Below are 15287 nucleotides of genomic sequence, written 5' to 3'. Positions count from 1 at the left end.
TGGGGTAGGAACTTGGGAATGTCAAGTACCTGAGAAGAGAAAAATGAAAAGATGTGGAATGACTGGAGGTACATGATTAGCTGGATGTAAAACAGGAGGAAATGTGAAAATGGACATGCACTTGGATCAGTAACAGCAGCTGAGCTATGTGCTCCAAGGAACTTGGGGAAGATCTAAGTTACATAAATGTTGTTATTTAGAATTAAATAGGGTGCATCTATCTTAGTAGTGAATGTGGAACAGCAAGGAAACAATTGGAGACAGTTCAGACAAGAAGTCATTGATTGTGTAGTAGGTTGAGTTGACTTCAATAGGTGAAGACATTGTGGAATATTGACCACCATTATCCAAGTTCAGAGACAGCTGTAGAAACGAATTGGTTTCGCATGTAAATGATTATTGAACCTCCAAAGGCAGCAAGGGTGGGAATGTGGCTACCATTTCCTAATATTGCTCCATGCAAAGAACAGATATCCAGTTTTCTTTAGGGTTTACTTGTGGCCGGTTGGCTGGTTCGATTGGAATGCAAGCATAAGAGGTACACTTAGTAAGTTTGCAGATGACACCAAAATTGGAGGTGTAGTGGACAGCAAAGACGGTTACCTCAGATTACAACAGGATCTGGACCAGATGGGCCAATGGGCTGAGAAATGGCAAATGGAGTTTAATTCAGATAAATGTGAGGTGCTGCATTTTGGGAAAGCAAATCTTAGCAGGACTTATACACTTAATGGTAAGGTCCTAGGGAGTGTTGCTGAACAAAGAGACCTTGGAGTGCAGGTTCATAGCTCCTTGAAAGTGGAGTCGTAGGAAGATAGGATAGTGAAGAAGGTGTTTGGTATGCTTTCCTTTATTGGTCAGAGTATTGAGTACAGGAGTTGGGAGGTCATGTTGCAGTTGTACAGGACATTGGTTAGGCCACTGTTGGAATATTCCGTGCAATTCTGGTCTCCTTCCTATTGGAAAGATGTTGTGAAACTTGAAAGGGTTCAGAAAAGATTTACAAGGATGTTGCCAGGGTTGGAGGATTTGAGCTATAGGGAGAGGCTGAACAGGCTGGGGCTGTTTTCCCTGGAGCGTCGGAGGCTGAGGGGTGACCTTATAGAGGTTTACAAAATTACGAGGAGCGTGGATAGGCTAAATAGGCAAAGTCTTTTCCCTGGGGTTGGGGAGTCCAGAACGAGAGGGTATAGGTTTAGGGTGAGAGGGGAAAGATATAAAAGAGACCTAAGGGGCAACTTTTTCACACAGAGAGTGGTACGTGTATGGAATGAGCTGCCAGAGGAAGTGGTGGAGGCTGGTACAATTGCAACATTTAAGAGGTATTTGGATGGGTATATGAGTGGGAAGGGTTTGGAGGGATATGGGCCGGGTGCTGGCAGGTGGGACTAGTATGGGTTGGGAAATCTGGTCGGCATGGAAGGGTCTGTTTCCATGCTGTACATCTCTATGACTCTATGACTTTATGATATTTTAGACATTGTTTCACCTCTTCTGAAACCTCTTTCAGGGTTTCATTTTGATTCTCTGTCTCTGGTGTCCTGTAAGGGCTACTGGATAGATAAGAATAGCATTTTATTGTCACTTGTATTTATGAAAACACAGTCAGATGTCTATAACTTGCCACAATTCTGTCCATTTTAATTACAGAAATTATAAAAGAAATTATTGACGCAAAGTTCGGACAAAGTTCGCATGTTCCCTTCATTTCTGGAGTGACTATGGAATGCTCCCGCTGAAGGCCTCCCTGAAGCTGTCAAAGAATGGTTGTTGGAGGTTCCTGGTTACAGATGTTTCAGTAAGATTGGGGGGGTGGTAAAAAAGGAGGGGAGGTGGCGTTGCTAATTCGAAATGGTATAAAGGCTGCAGAAAGGCAGTTTGAGGGGGATTTGCCTTTGGAGGTAGTATGGGCTGAAGTCGGAAATAGGAAAGGAGCAGTCACCTTGTTGGGTGTTTACTATAGGCCCCCCAATAGCAGCAGAGATGTGGAGAAACAGATTGGGAAACAGATTTTGGAAAGGTGCAGAAGCCACAGGGTCGTAGTCATGGGCGATTTCAACTTCCCAAATATTGATTGGAAGCTCTTTAGATCAAGTAGATTGGACGGGGCGGTGTTTGTGCAGTGTGTCCAGGAAGCTTTTCTAACTCAGTACGTAGATTGTCCGACCAGAGGGGAGGCCATTTTGGATTTGGTACTTGGTAACGAACCAGGACAAGTGATGGGCTTGTTAGTGGGTGAGCATTTTGGTGACGGTGACCGCAATTCTGTGACTTTCACCTTGGTTATGGAGAGAGATAGGTGTGCACAACAGGGTAGATTTTACAATTGGGGGAAGGGTAAATACGATGCTGCAAGACAGGATCTGAGGAGCATAAATTCGGAGCATAGGCTGTCAGGAAAGGATGTCGTTGAAATGTGGAACTTTTTCAAGGAACAGATACGACGTGTCCTTGATATGTATGTACCTGTCAGGCAGGAAAGAGAAGGTCGTGTGAGGGAACCTTGGTTGACGAGGGAGGTTGAATGTCTAGTAAAGAGGAAGAAGGAGGCTTACAAAAGGTTGAGGAAACAAGGTTCAGACAGAGCGTTGGAGGGATACAGGATAGCCAGGAGGGAGCTGAAAAAAGGGATTAGGAGAGCTAAGAGAGGGCATGAAAAGTCTTCGGTGGGTAGGATCAAGGATAACCCCAAGGCCTTTTATGCGTATGTGAGAAACATGGGAATGACGAGAACGAAAGTAGGTCCGATCAAGAACAGTAGTGGGAGACTGTGTATTGAGTCGGAAGAGATAGGGGAGGTCTTGAATGAGTACTTTTTTCAGCATTTACAAATGAGAGGGACCATATTGTTGAACAGGAGAGTATGAAACGGACTGGTAAGCAAGAGGAGATACTTGTTAGGAAGGAAGGTGTGTTGGGCATTTTGAAAAACTTGAGGATAGACAACTCCCCCGGGCCTGACGGGATATATCCTAGAATTATGTGGGAAGCAAGAGAGGAACTTGCAGAGCCGTTGGCAATGATCTTTTCATTTTCACTGTCAACGGGGGTAGTACCAGGGGACTGGTGAGTGGCGAATGTTGTGCCCCTGTTCAAAAAAGGGAATAGGGATAACTCCGGGAATTACAGGCCAGTTAGTCTTATTTCGGTGGTAGGCAAAGTAATGGAAAGGATACTGAGGGACAGGATTTATGAGTATCTGGAAAGACACTGCTTGATTAGGGACAGCCAGCACGGATTTGTGAGGGGTAGGTCTTGCCTTACAAGTCTTATTGAATTCTTTGAGGAGGTGACCAAGCATGTGGATGAGGGTAGAGCAGTGGATGTAGTGTACATGGATTTTAGTAAGGCATTTGATAAGGTTCCCCATGGTAGGCTTATGCGGAAAGTCAGGAGGCATGGGATAGTGGGAAGTGTGGCCAGTTGGATAGAGAACTGGCTAACCGGTCAAGGTCAGGGAGTGGTGGTAGATGGTAAATATTCAGCCTGGAGCTCAGTTATAAGTGGAGTTCCGCAGGGATCAGTTCTGGGTCCTCTGCTGTTTGTAATTTTTATTAATGACTTGGACGAGGGAGTCGAAGGGTGGGTCAGTAAATTTGCAGACGATATGAAGATTGGTGGAGTTGTGGATAGTGAGGAGGGCTGTTGTCGGCTGCAAAGGGACTTAGATATGATGCAGAGCTGGGCTGAGGAGTGGCAGATGGAATTCAACCCTGTCAAGTGTGAGGTTGTCCATTTTGGAAGGACAAATAAGAATGCGGAATACAGGGTTAACTGCAGGATTCTTAGTAAGGTGGAGGAGCAGAGGGATCTTGGGGTCTATGTTCATAGATCTTTGAAAGTTGCCACTCAGGTGGATAGAGCTTGTAACAAGGCCTATGGTGTATTATTGTTCATTAGCAGAGGGATTGAATTCAAGAGTCGTGAGGTGATGTTGCAGCTGTATAGGACCTTGGTAAGGCCACATTTGGAGTACTGTGTGCAGTTCTGGTTACAGGAGGTTCATTTTAGGAAAGATGTGGATGCTTTGCAGAGGGTGCAGAGGAGATTTACCAGGATGTTGCCTGGAATGGAGAATAGGTCATATGAGAGTGCTAGGTTGACAGTGCTAGGCCTTTTCTCATTGGAACGGCGAAGGATGAGGGGTGACTTGATAGAGGTGTATAAGATGATCAGGGGAATAGATAGAGTAGACAGTCAGAGACTTTTTTTTGGGTACAACAGAGTGTTACAAGGGGGCATAAATTTAAGGTGAAGGGTGGAAGGTAGAGGGGGGAATGTCAGGGGTAGGTTCTTTACCCAGAGAGTGGTGGGGGCATGAGATGCGCTGCCTGTGGGAGTGGCAGAGTCAGAATAATTGGTGACCTTTAAGCAGCAATTGGATAGATACATGGATAGGTGCTTAAGCTAGGACAAATGTTCGGCAGAACATTGTGGGCCAAAGGGCCTGTTCTATGTTCTAAAGAAAGGAATTCCAGAGCAGCCCCACAACACTGCCACCACTGAAGCTGACTCCGAAGCCACTGCATTGCTGCCAAAGCAAGGAGGGAAAGACCGGACCCACCAAGTCGCTACCGTTCAAACTATTGCTGCTTCAGTCATCACCTGAAGCTGCCACATAAAGCCGTAGCCATGAGGAACAAACCGAAACTATCATTCTGCCACCACTGTAGCCACCACAGAAACTGCCGCACCACCACCGCCAGGAGAAACGGTCCTGACCCACCGACAATGAAGCCTTCAATAAAGCCATGGCCATTGTGGCCATGAGGAGCAGACATCCAGATCCACCACACTGCCACTGCTGTAGCAGGCCATCGCAACCCACTTTCCTCCACCACAGCCACAGAAAAGAAAAGGTGAATTTTGATATAAAAGAGAAATGAAGAAACAAACAAAAAATGAAGAAAGCGGTCAGCCAGGTGATTAGGAGCAGCAGAGTATGGGGATAGAGCCTGAATACCTCCTTCCATGCCCCTGCACCATCTTGTAATGATGGTAATCAAGGCTGGATGCCAAAGCCATTCATGTTCCCTCTCCTTAGCCCAGAAGGGCTAAGATAATTCAGCACACCTTTTGGGTGACATGGTACCTCAGTGGTTAGCACTGCTGCCTCACAGCACCAGGGACCCAGGTTCAATTCCACCCTCAGGCAACTGTCCGTCTTTCTATATGGAGTTGGCACATTCTCGCCTTGCCTGCGTGGGTTTCCTCCGGGTGCTTTGTTTTCCTCCCACAGTCCAACAGTGTGCAGGTTAGTGGATTGGCCATGCTAAATTGCTCATAGTGTCCAGGGATGTGCAGGCTAGGGGGATGGGCCATGAGAACTGCAGGGTTACAGGAATGGGGCAGGGGGATGGATCTGGATGGGATGCGTTTTGGATGGGCAGTGGGCTTGATGAGCCAAATGGCTTGCTCCCACACTGTTGAGGATTTTGATTCTTTTACTAAAATCCCTTGATATAGATTTACGTGGGTGGCATGGTGGCACAGTGGTTAGCACTGCTGCCTCACAGCACCAGAGACCCGGGTTCAATTCCCGCCTCAGGCGACTGACTGTGTGGAGTTTGCATGTTCTCCCCGTGTCTGTGTGGGCTTCCTCTGGTTTCCTCCCCCAGTCCAAAGATGTGCGGGTCAGGTAAATTGACCACGCTAAATTGCCCATAGTGTTACGTAGGAGGTAAATGTAGGGGTATGGGTCGGAATGGACCTGTTGTGCCGAAGGACCTGTTTCCACACTACAAGGAATCCAATCTAAGATCAGACTGGGATCAAAGCTAATCTGGATCTTTTCTTTCTGGCCAGCTCTCCAGTTTACTAGCAGTGCAAGACTGGAGATTGCAGGCTCACCCTTACTCATGGGTGCACCCCTTTGCTGGAATGCAAATTTGCAAAACAACACAAACACTTCACCCCCGGTTTTACTGACATATATCTGAAATGGTGGAATAGAGCACAGGAGGTGGATTCACATTCGATAATCACCACTTTTTTTTACAAACAACATGTCATCCTCACCAGCATGATCAGACAGTATGAAAGTTAGCTGAGTAGTTTCTGCCTCTTTAGCATGCAATGTATTACTGGTTTGTGGCCTCTTAGTAACAGAGTGTAATAAATACAGAAATTCCCATTGTGAATTCATCAATTACCATTTCCTCACACCCATACTATCAGAGGGTGTTGTAGGAGTTCATGCATTTAGGTTCTGTGAAGTGAAGTCACTTGACTCCACTCTAACACCAATTTAAAGGACAGGTGCTGAATCCTGTGGTGCCATAAAGACAAGTTGTATTGATGGCTTTGAACCTTAACGATCTTTGAGCTACATGTGGTACATCAACCATGGCAGACAGATGCTGTGAGAGAGAAAAACAGGACGCACCTGATTAGGCCTGAAAGCCTTCAGAACTCAACAGCTGTCACTCAGGGTCATTTCCTGTTCAGTTTTCACTTTCATGGTCAACTTGCCATTAGAATTGAAGGGCTATCAGTTATCCGGAAGTATAGTTGTTTTGTTTCCTTCCTTTGAACTGCATTTGATACCTCTCCTTTCATTAAGTGCTAGAATGGGGCCTGCTCCTGTGGATTTGCTCCAAGGACCCCAATAAGAAAAGAAATCAATATTGCCGTTTGAGGAAATCTATTGCTTTAACTAAGGCAATAAGCACAAACTCAATTGCCATGTTATTTTGAAACCATCAACAACAACAAGGAACACCACCTGGATTCAGACATTGCCTGCTGTGAGCAATTAAAGCTAGTCTAGTCTTCTGGGAATCATTCTAAGAATGACCTTCTCATGAAAGACTGAAAGTATGGCTCAAGGCACTAGGAATGCTACTTTACTACTCTATTACTTTTATTGACAAGAGTGTCAGTGTTTGTACTATTTCCCCCAAAAGGAAATTGTGTGAGATGAACTAGCTGATTAAGGTACTCCTGCGCCAAGTTTTGGATTGGATTTGGCTGCACGCTAAATCTTACACTGACCAAAATTCTTGCCTCAAACCCGCAAATAGGTCACTGCCACATTATCCAAATCACAAATTCTTACAGTTCATTACAAATTCAACTTTTCTGTGGTTAGCTTAATTTAAGGGGAGCAGGTGGTGTAGTTAGTGGAAATGTCACCGGGTTTGTAATCCAGAATTCCAGGCTCATGTTCTGGTGATGTGGATTCATCTCCCATGATGCAGATAGTGAAATTTGAATTCAATGAAATCTGGAATTGAAAGCTGGCATAATGGCAAGCTTGTAAGTATTGCCATTTGTTGTAAAATCTATCTGGTTAAGTTTTGTGTTTTAGGGAGGGTAACCTGTTACTCTTACTTATGATTCCAGACCCATTGCAATGTGATTGACTCTGACTCTTAATCACCCTCAGGAATCTCTCAGCAAACTACTGCCTTACGGAATAATTCAGAGAGAACCATAGCCAGTGGCACCTATTCCCCATGGACATTTAAAAAATAAATTGTTACCAATTGTTTAATTTCTTTTTAAATAAAAACTGTATCCTGATTTTAAATAGCTTCCACTTTCAGAAACCCATGGGGCAAACAAAGTGTATGTTTATGGTCGAGAATTGCTGGAAAAGCACAGCAGGTCAGGCAGCACCTGAAGAGCAGGAAAATCGATGTTTCGGGCATAAGCCCTTCATCAGGAATGAGGCTTGTGGATCAGGGCTGAGAGATAAATGGGAGGAGGGGTGGGGTTGAGGGGAAGGTAGCTGGGAAAGCGATAGGTGGATGAAAGTGAGGGAGAAGGTGATAGGTCAGAGGAGGGAAGTGATGGACAGGTCTGGAGGGTGGTGCTGAGTTGGAGGCTTGGGACTGAGATCATGTGGGGGGAAGGGAAATGAGGAAGCTGTTGAAATCCACATTTATCCCTAGTGGTTGTAGGGTCCCACGGCGAAATATGAGGCGTTCTTCCTCCAGGTGTTGGGTGATAATGGTTTGGCGGTGGAGGAGGCCCAGGGCCTGCATGTCCTTGATGGAATGGGAGGGGGAGTTGGAGTGTTTAACCACGTGGCGGTGGGGTTGGTGAGTGCGTGTGTCCCAGGGATGTTCTCTGAAACGATCCACAAGAAAGCGTCCTGTCTCCCCGATGTAGAGGAGTCCACACCAGGTGCAACAGATGCAGTAGATGGCATTGGTAGAGATACAGGTAAGTTTCTGACAGATGTGGAAGGATCCCTTGGAGCCTTGGGTGGAGGTGAGGGAAGTGGTGTGGGTGCAGGTTTTGCACTTCCAGCGGTGGCTGGGAAGGTGAGGGAGAGGGGAGACAGGACGCCTTCTTGTGGATCGTTTCAGAATACATCTCTGGGACGCCTGCACCCACAAACCCCACCAGCCCCTGGCTGAACACTTCAACTCCCCTTCCCATTCTATCAACGACATGCAGATCCTGGGCCACCTGCACTGCCAAACTGTTATCATCTGAAGCCTGGGATCCTGCAACCACACAGGATAAATGTAGATTTCAACAGCTTCCTCATTTCCCCTCCCCGAAATGTCGATTCTTCTGCTCCTCTGCTGCCTGGTACCTACTGTGCTTTTCCAGCAACACACTCTCGACTCTAATCTCCAGTGTCTGCAGTCCTCACTTTCTCCAAAGTGTATGCTTATGTCAATTTTCCATAGTTCGTCTTTCTTGAGGAAAAGGTTGCTGCCTGAAGCCATGGGCGTGTTTCTGGGTTGGCCTGGATTCTTTCCTACTCTTGCCGCATTCCAAAAGCGTGTTGAAAGGTTTGCAAATTGACAATCAGCCTGTTTGCCTGAGTTATGACCACACCCTTCGTGGCCATCAAGTTGTGAAGTGGGACTGACTGAGAGTCCAAGATATAGAGTCAAAGAGACATACTGCATGGAAACACACCCTTTGAACCAACTAGTCCATGCTAACCATGTTCCCAAACTAAACTATCCCACCTGCCTGCATTTGGTTCATATCCCTCCATACCTTTCCTAGTCGTGTACTTAACCAAATGTCTTTAAACATGACAAATTGCACACAAGACTTTATATGCAATACTTTAAAATTTAATAAATTTTAAACCAAAACACCAATTTAGTCTTGATAAAATGGAGTATCCTTACATTCTGGGTCAGGGATGCCAAGTCTACAGCGCTTCACAGGAGGCTCCAATAGCACTGATGATGTTCCCTAGCCAGGGAACGAAACGTTTGCAGCAAAAACTTCCAACTCGGCGAACAGAACCACAACAACGGACACCCGAGCTACAAATCTTCAACCAGACTTTAAACCAAGTCTACTTGGATACATTCCTTCCTGGATGCTTAACCACTATGGGACAGACCTGACTATACAAAACATAATAAGGGTAACAGCACTCACTGTTATATTGATAAATTAGATAAAAACACCCAGTATCTGTGAACATCCAGTGAAATGCTCAAAACTGAGCCTGGAATTTATGCTCTACTCCACAACTTGCCTTCACCTCCAGCATTCTCCCCCCTGGGTGTGTTTTCAATGGGGGTGTGAGAGTACATGAAAAATCTGATAGTTAGCTATAACAGGAGGAGGGGTTTTAATCTGATTGGTGGAAGAATGGGAATCACTTGAGGGCAAATGTAGTAAATCAAAGAGAAACCACTAGGTAGAACAGGGTAGCAATGTTAATAATGACAACGAGACAGTGGCAGAAAGGGGCAATGTACTAACTAATGAATTGGACTTAGAAGGCAATTAAATGTTGGTGTTTGTTGCAACGGGAATAGGATATAACAGCAGGGAAGGTTTAAGGCAGTTGTACACCATCTACATAAGGCAACATCTGAAATACTGTGAACAGTTTTAGTCTTAATTGAAGAAGGACCTAAGTGTGTTGGAAGCAGTTCAAGGAAGATTCCTTCAATTTCTCCCTTGGAATGAAGGGCTTATCTTATGAAGAAAGGTTGAACAGGTTAAATCCATCTGCACTTTGTTGGCACTTGGAAGAATGAGAAGTGATCTTTCTGAAATATATAAAATCCTGAAGCGACTTCATAGGGTGGATGCCAGGAGGATGTTTCTTCTTATTTGGGAACTAGAACGAGGGGCTACTTTAAGAGGTAGGCACCTCACTTTGAACAAGGAGAGGGGGAGGGTCGTACGTACATGGAATTCTCTTTACCAGGAAGCAGGGGAGGTGTGGCCACTTGAATTTATTCAAGCCTGAGTTAGTTAGACTTTTAATGGACAAGGGTTACAAGGTCAGGCAGGTAAGAATTTGGAGCTAAAACCACAACTAGATCAGCCACCATCATATCAAATGATGGAGCAGGTTCAAAATGCTGAAAGGTCTACTCCTGTTTTTGAGTCATATGTTCCTGGTTTCCATCATGTTCCAATGTTTCCTGAGATTTGCCACCTGCCACTGACCTGGTCATCATGACTTGATTGATAGGTGCCAAAAACAGCACTCAGCTACCATTTTTTAAAAACAAATTCAACAGAAAATTGAGTTTGTTGACAAGCGAACCAACCTGAATATGGCACCATAACGCAGTTGGCATTGCAGGTGAGCGACAGTGTAATGTTTTACATAACACTTTTGAAAAGGTGGGACCACATCCTTCAGGTGTGCCCTGTGCAAACTGGGGGCATCCCATCAAGCTGCTACTGCCCTTTAGTGCCTACTCACCTTCCCAGCCTCCAGAACCTGCCCTCACACTTTCCCTGGTATCCTTAGACTCCCCAGTCCCTCCCCATCCAGATTTATCTCTCTTCCAGTGCCATGTCTTCTTCATTCCAGGTGCTGGTTTGCAGTCCTCGAAGCACCCTGAACTCAGTTCTTGCGTTGCTGAAACTGCTAAAGATGGTAGTTCTTGGGAGTGGGCTTCCTCTCATTAAACAGAATCTGAACTGAACTAGTCATATAAATACTGTCTCTACAAAAGCATTGCAGAGGCTAGGAATTCTGGGATGAATAACTCCTTTCTGGTCTCTCCAATACCTGTCCATTATGTATAAACAAAGGTCAGCTGTGAGAGGGAATACCCTCCATTTGCTTGGATGAGTACAAACTCCCAATAATACTCAAGTTTGATACCATTCTGGGTAAAGCAGCCTACTTGATTGGCACTCCTCCCTACCTTTTATCTTAGCCTGCTGGACACATTTTCCTCATTCCTGATGAAGGGCTCTGGCCCGAAACGTCGAATTTCCTGTTCCTTGGATGCTGCCTGACCTGTTGTGCTTTAACCAGCAACACATTTTCAGCTCTGATCTCCAGCATCTGCAGACCTTACTTTTACTCGAAGATTTTAACCTACTGCGAATCCTCTTGCAAGGATGCCTTCCTTGAAGAAGCTCTCTTCCTCCCTCTACAAGGATTTCAGTGAGTCTCTCTCTCACTGCACCCCCCAGGTCATCTCCTCTGACCTCCTTCCACCTATCGCATCTCCATCGCCCCTCCCCCAAGTCCCTCCTCCCTGCGCCTTTTATCTTAGCCTGCTGGACACACTTCCCTCATTCCTGATGAAGGGCTCTGGCCCGAAACATTGAATTTCCTGTTCCTTGGATGCTGCCTGACCTGCTGTGCTTTAACCAGCAACACATTTTCAACTACATCCACCACCTTCAACATTGAGTCACCTTACTATCAATGTACAATCTGTACCATCTCCTTTGCAGTATCTCAACAAGGGTCCTCCAAGAGCACCTTCCAAAAGTCCAACCTCTATTCATTTCAAAGAACAAAGTTAAAATGACATAACATCCTAACTAAGAACTATATCATTGTTCCTTGCCAGTCAATCGTCAAATTCCTGGCACTCTCTTCCTAATAGCATTGTGGTGTACCTATTTGCCAAGGACTGCAGCACTTCAGAAAGGTAGCTTATGACCACAATCTCCAGGATGGTGACAATGGGTGATTCAATGATAGCAATGCAGTTAACCATCAAGGGTTGGTGGTTCAATTCTTTTATTAGACATGATATTTGTCAGGCACTTAATAATTGTCACTTACCAACTCAAACCTCAAAGTTATCCAGGCTTTTCCGCTTTTTGACTTGGACTGCACATCTGTAATGTCTTAAATAGTACTGAATATTGTGCAATAATTGGTAAACATCCCCACTGCTGACGTTATGATGGAGAAAAGGTCACTCATAAAGCCACTGAGGTTGGTTGGGATTCCTGAGATGCTGCCTAACCTGCTGTGCTTTGACCAGCAACACATTTGCAGCTGTGATCTCCAGCATCTGCAGACCTCATTTTTTACCCTAGGATACTACCCTGAGGAACTTCAGAAATACCCTGGAGTTGAAATAATTGACTTACAAAAACCACAACCCTCTTCCTTTGTGCAACCAATGGAGAGTTTGCCCCTCATTTCCATTGACTCCAGTTTACTACAGTGCATTAATACTATAATTGTTAGAATGCTGCTTTGATGTCAAGTACAGTCCTCTCATCTCAGGTCTGGAATTCAACTCTTTTGTCTATGTTTGAACTAAAGCTGAAATGAGGTCAAGAGCTAGGTGTCCATTATGAAACCCAAACTGAGCATCAATGAACAAGTTATTCTTTTGTAAGTGTCACTTGCTAATTCATGATCTTTTCCATCACTTTGATCAAAAGTAGATCTAGGGAGATTTGTCCTGTTTTCTGTGCATGGGACATACCTAGAAAAAATTCCACATTATCAGGTTGATAACGGTGTTGTAACTGTTCTAGAATAGTTTGGCTATGGACGTATCTAGTTCTGGAGCACAGGTTTTCAGTACTATTGCCAGAATATTGTTAGGGAACTCGTCCTTTGTAGTATCTAGTATCTTTAGCTTTTTCTTGACACCACGTGTAGTAAGTTTTATTTATTTAAAAATCTTTAGCTTTATTTACATATTACTCTATGCTCTTCATATCAAGTTATCTCCAGATGTAGGTTGTGCCTAGAGTGTTATAGTACAGTGAGCCCGTGGTCATGTAAGAACATCCAGGTTTTGTTCAGTATGTTGCGCTCCTATGGAGACATATTAGCAAGAGTGAAAGCACAGCATCCATTTCTTTCCAAAGATGGTTCTTGTCTGCAACAAACTAAAACATGTACAGATTTGGTAATGACAAAATTACTTATCCAGAGATAAGATTTGTCAAATTTGCAACTATAGAATCCTCAGATTGTGACAGTTTGCCAATTCTTCTGAATCTTGTTATGGCATAACCTTCTGGAAGAATGGACTTTGTCTTTGATCTTAGTCTACAGATGTGTTATCAATGTGTTGGTTGTTGTCCACATGCTCCATCACATTGATGTCACTTGGGTGTGTTCTTTCATGTTTGCTGTGCACAATTGATGTATTGTACACTTCCCTTAGGTGGCTTAGATTAGATTACTTACAGATTACAAGTCCACACCGACCTGCCGTAGCTATACCACCCAGACCCATACTCCTACATTTGCCCCTTCACCTAACACTACGGGCAATTTAGCATGGCCAATTCACCTAACCTGCACATTTTTGGATTGTGGGAGGAAACCGGAGCACCCGGAGGAAACCCATGCAGACACGAGAATGTGCAAACTCCACACAGGGAGTCACCTGAGGTGGGAATTGAACCCGGGTCTCTGGCTCTGTGAGGCAGCAGTGCTAACCACTGTGCCACCGTGCCGCATGCTTCTGTTCCTCCTCAGCATTGCTCTTAGATGTCATGACCTGATCTCACTGCATGCTTGGGCAAATATGACACTGACCTTTTTGTCCTACACATGGCACCACAATTATATGCCAGTCATGTGCCATCCTCATCCTCTCTTGTTTGTAAGAAGTGTGTCTGATATCCTGGAGAATTGGACACATAGTTGCCGCAAGATCATTTTCACTTGCCTTCTGAATGCAGTCTCTGCTGGAAATGCTAACCTTATCTCCAGAGGTGGTGGCACAGTGGTAATGTGACTGAACTAGTAATCCGGAAATCCCAGGCCAATCTTCTGGGGATGTTGATTTCAATCTCACCACTGCAGATGGTGAAATTTTAATTCAATAAAAAGTCTGCAATTTAAAGCTGGCCTAATGGTAAGTATGAAGGGCTTTGCTAATGTCCTTTTAGGGAAGGAAATTGGCTATCCTTATCTGGTCTGGCCTACGTGTGACTCCACACCAACAGCAATATGGTTGCCTCTTCACTGCCTTCTGAAAAGACCCAGCAAGTCACTGGGGCAATTAGTGATGAGTAACAAATCCCAGCTGCACCACATCCTGTGAATTAATTTTTAAAAGTTTGGAAACACATGCCAACAGATTCAAGAACAGCTTTTTCTATGTTGCTATAGACTTTTCAAATGTTAATGTACCTTCTTCTGTATGGTGTGATTTGGCTGGATAGCATGCAAAACAATACTTTTCACTGTATCTTAGTACATGTGACAATAAAAAAATCAAATCAAATTAATAAAAGCTCTCCAGTGTAACATGGTGACACAAAAATCTTCTTTCATCATTCCTGCATTTCAGGATGAGTTGTTTGATGTAGGGTAATGTAGTTTGGATCGCACTTGGCTCATGCCCCATTTTGCAGACATTTCCCTGAAAGGTGTGTTCCTATACTGCAGCCCATTGCCAGAAATAATTTCTTCAGGTGCACCAAACAGACTGAATATGGGAGACAATGCACTCAAAGTCAGGTTTATCTATTTGTGGGCACACCATCACTCAGTGGTTAGCACTGCTACCTCACAGCACCAGGAACCCAGTTCGATTCCAGCCTTGGACAACTGTTTGTGTGGAGTTTGCAATTCTCCCGGTGCCTGTGTGGATTTCCTCCGGGTGCTCCGGTTTCTCACACAGTCCAAGGATGTGCAGGTTAGATGGATTGCCCAAAGTATCCAGGGGTGTGCAGGCTAGGGGGATTAGTCATGGGAAATGCAAGGTTACAGGGATAGGGTAGGGAGATGGGTCTGGATGGGATGCTCTTTGGAGGGTTGGTGTGGACTTGATGGGCCGAATGGCCTGCTTCCACAGTGTCGGGATTGTATGATTCTATTTGTCAATTAGAAATTTGGAGACCAACCAATGACTAAGATGAAGGCATCTTCATTCATGGAAAGTAGATTAGTGGCAGTTTTGAACCAAGGGACTGACAGAATCTCATGCTGGTTCAGAGATTCTCTACATTGCTGTGGCTGGTGGTTATGGCATGCTTTGTACATCCTCACTAACGTTTCACTGTCACCATGAATTTCTGTTTAACAGACTGAATCCTAGTTGTCTCATCAACTCTATACCAATACATTCTTGATATAGTTGCAACAATGTGTCTTGGCGGAGAGGTTT

Source organism: Hemiscyllium ocellatum, chromosome 34 (genome assembly GCF_020745735.1).
Source record: "Hemiscyllium ocellatum isolate sHemOce1 chromosome 34, sHemOce1.pat.X.cur, whole genome shotgun sequence".
Lineage (NCBI taxonomy): Eukaryota > Metazoa > Chordata > Chondrichthyes > Orectolobiformes > Hemiscylliidae > Hemiscyllium > Hemiscyllium ocellatum.
Note: the sequence above shows the minus strand (reverse complement) of the source record.